Source organism: Adiantum capillus-veneris, chromosome 9, assembly GCF_014529385.1.
Source record: "Adiantum capillus-veneris isolate H3 chromosome 9, ASM1452938v2, whole genome shotgun sequence".
In the NCBI taxonomy this organism is placed as follows: Eukaryota; Viridiplantae; Streptophyta; class Polypodiopsida; order Polypodiales; family Pteridaceae; genus Adiantum; species Adiantum capillus-veneris.
This window is the reverse complement of record NC_140939.1, coordinates 145868212-145871565: the sequence shown is the minus strand read 5'-3', so window position 1 is coordinate 145871565 and position 3354 is coordinate 145868212.

Genomic DNA, 3354 nt, shown 5'->3' with positions numbered 1-3354 from the left:
CGGTTGAGTGTGTATGGCTCAGACGCCTTATGGCTGACTTGGGTGTTGGTCAGGACACTGCCAACACTATCTACACTGACAGTCAGAGCGCATTGGCAGTTGCGAGGAACCCAGTTTTTCATGCTCGCACAAAGCACATTGAGGTGCATTACCACTATGTCAGGGAGAGGCTCTCAGTAGGAGAGATCAGCTTGGCTTATGTGCCAACACAGGACAACCTTGCAGATCTTTTCACAAAGGCATTGTCTCGTGAGAAGCTTGAAGCTTTCCGCAAAGCTTTGGGCTTACTCCCCTTTGTGGACTGATCCTGTCCTCAGGGCATGGCACTTCCCTTTACTCATGTGCCAGCTCTCGTTCACCGCATCACTCCAGGGGGGATTTGTTACCATATACATGTGGTAGTGATGTGTGTGAACACACTAGGACCGCCGGGGCATTTTTTCCCTCTTTAGGAGGTTTTTTCCCCCGTGCATTGTATATACGCCCATCACTCTAGGGCTATCTATCTTTTCATTGCACACTAAGTAACACACTCTCAATTGTGTGCCTTGAGCTTCCTTCGTCTTCTCCAAGCTGTGTGTGTTTCTCTGCAACCCTAATTCCAACACATTTAAGGTGAGCTTGGGCTTAAAGATGTCCTATCACAGGTTATTAAACTTACGTTTATTATTGCTAGGAAGAAGGGTGTCTTCTACATTTCTCTTTCCAAGAAACCTAGATGGATTAAAAGGACACACTCTTCCCACCCATTACACTTTAATTAAGAGAAGCTATGTCTTTATATATCTTGGCTACTTAGTAACTGCACCATTCTCTCTAGAGGAAACTGTTTTAACCAAAGCCTTGGCATTCCCATGGGCTTTTCCTGCTCCCCGCTTATGTGTAACATCTTTCTTGCCTCCTTTAATACAATTGGTTTCTCAGAGCCATGGGGGAAAAAAGTGATAAAATTTCACTGTTCAAACACACTTACAGGTATATGGATGACTTACTGAGCATCAACAATAAATATTTTTTAGAAGAGATCGGTCAGATATATCCTAACCGTTTAAAAATAGATCCCACTTCTATACAAGGGTTCACTACATCTAATGGGTTTTTCTACACCTGAGTACAATTCCTTAACTTTTCTATTTCTCTGCATGTACCTTGTGTTGGAGAATATGACCTAAACTTTCTCTAGAAAAGAGATCTTCTGAACCTTCCACCCTTTTTCATAAAAAGGAATAGTAATAGACCCCACAAAGCGGCTCTTAGCACTTGTATCAGCCTGTTGTACTTAATTGCCTACTCCTCCAATTACCTCCTTGCTTGGGAAAATATCAAACTACTTATAAAAAAGCATTGCCTTAATGGCTTCAATAGATACGACATAATTGATAAAATTCAATAATCATTTACTCAACATGATTGGCTTGGGTTACACTTCAACCATAATATTCTCATATTTTTAATAAGGTAGTAGGCCCATTCGCAATGGACCTACTATCGACCCATTGTGTTTGGTGCTTGGGACAGGGCGGGTATACACACACACACACACACACACACACACACACACACACACACACACACACACACACACACACACACACACACACACACACACACACACATACACACTTTGTTACTTGCTTTTTGAACTTTTAGTATATTGGAAAAAACTTTACTAAACCCTAATAATGTCACCTTTGGTAAATAGATTCAATTTTGTACACTAAGTTTGAAATCTACCATGGGGTAGAGCCCTTATAGGCTAATAGCTGCCACTTAAGCCAGTAGTAGCTGGCAAGTAAAAACACATGGGTCTCTCTACTTCACACTTACCTACTCTGTCGTGAGGCGCTGTGGTAAAAATTCTTTGCAATGGTGAGCCGGACCACTACTGAGGCGGCTGCATGGTGTTGATTCCCCAGAAGGCACATACTCCACTAAATACCCGGGAGGATTCTGCGTACGCCAGGAGTGATGGTGTTTACCCCCTCTATTTAAGGAGGTGAGGGCGCTTTCTGCCCCTCACTTAGCTTTGGGTGTGTGTTTTTTGAGAGAGAGGACTGTGTGTTGGTTTACATTATTCATTGCTGCACCAACATGGAGCTTGTAGCTCAACCAACTCAGGCTTGTGACTATCTATTGAATGCGGTTTTCTTTCTTGGTTAGATTTCATAAACATAACCATGCTAGGGTATTTGATCACCTGCACGGGATGCCTGATATAGCCCATCGAATGGGGTTGCTTTACATTACAAGTGAATAGAGTTGAATGGTTTTGTTACTCTGACTCCTCAACTGGGTTTTAGATTTTTTCAGTAAAAGCCACATATGGTTTGAATAATGGTATTCCTTAATTTGAGGTTTTGGCTTATAAATTATGGCTGTTGTACACAATAAAAATTCTGATGCTATGCGTTAACTCGTTTCACTGGTTTTTTAGGAGATTTATTTGTCTAAAAATTGCTTGATTTGGCATAATCTGGTGGTAAGTAAATTGGCATCGCTAATAGCATTGTTTTCTACGCACTAATGTGGGGTAGTATTGTATGGTAACTGCCACTTAGCTTGACATTGAAATAGTAAGTAACTTGGAGCTTTGGGATGAAGGTACTTGAAGACATTATTGCTAGAGGGGTATTCAAGTGTTGTCTCTTGCCTCAAGTGATTAGGAAGGCTCTAGAGATATGTTTATTACATGAGAATCAAAATGCAGTATTGAAAAATCTAGATGGATTTTGCTCGTAGAAAATGAATCGGTTGATCTCGACTTGTGGACCAGGGAGATCATATCAAAAAGGAGATATTCCGCCACCTGAGGGCCCCGTTGGGGGTGGAAGTTGCTCACAAGCGAATATTCCTTTGGGTTTTGGATAAGATTAGGAGCAAGATGTGAATATAGGAGTATGTTCTTATTCCTTTTTTAGTAGGGTGAAGGTGGTCAATTCAATTGTTCTCCCTTACATAGCCTTCATTGGGCCTTTACTTAAGCTGGCCAAATGCACTGGAAAGAGTTCTTAAAATTGGTGAAAAGATTCTTGTGGAAAAACAATACTAAAGACTCGACACCTTGGCAATGGGCATGTTGGGATTCCATGGCAAGACCTCTAGAGCAAGGCGGTATTGGGATCCTTAGCCCTTGCATTCATGTAGAGGCCCATAGTGCCAAGTTTATGGTAGCATTTATAAAGCAAGACCATGCATGTGAAATCATGATGAAATCCATGATAGACAGGGCCAAACTGTGTTCGAAGGGCAGACAATGGAAAGGATTGGAGGTACACCACAAGTTGTTTGCCCCTTGGTGGGCTACCCTAAAACTTGGTGGCTCAACGAGAAAATTATTTCATAAATGCAACAGAG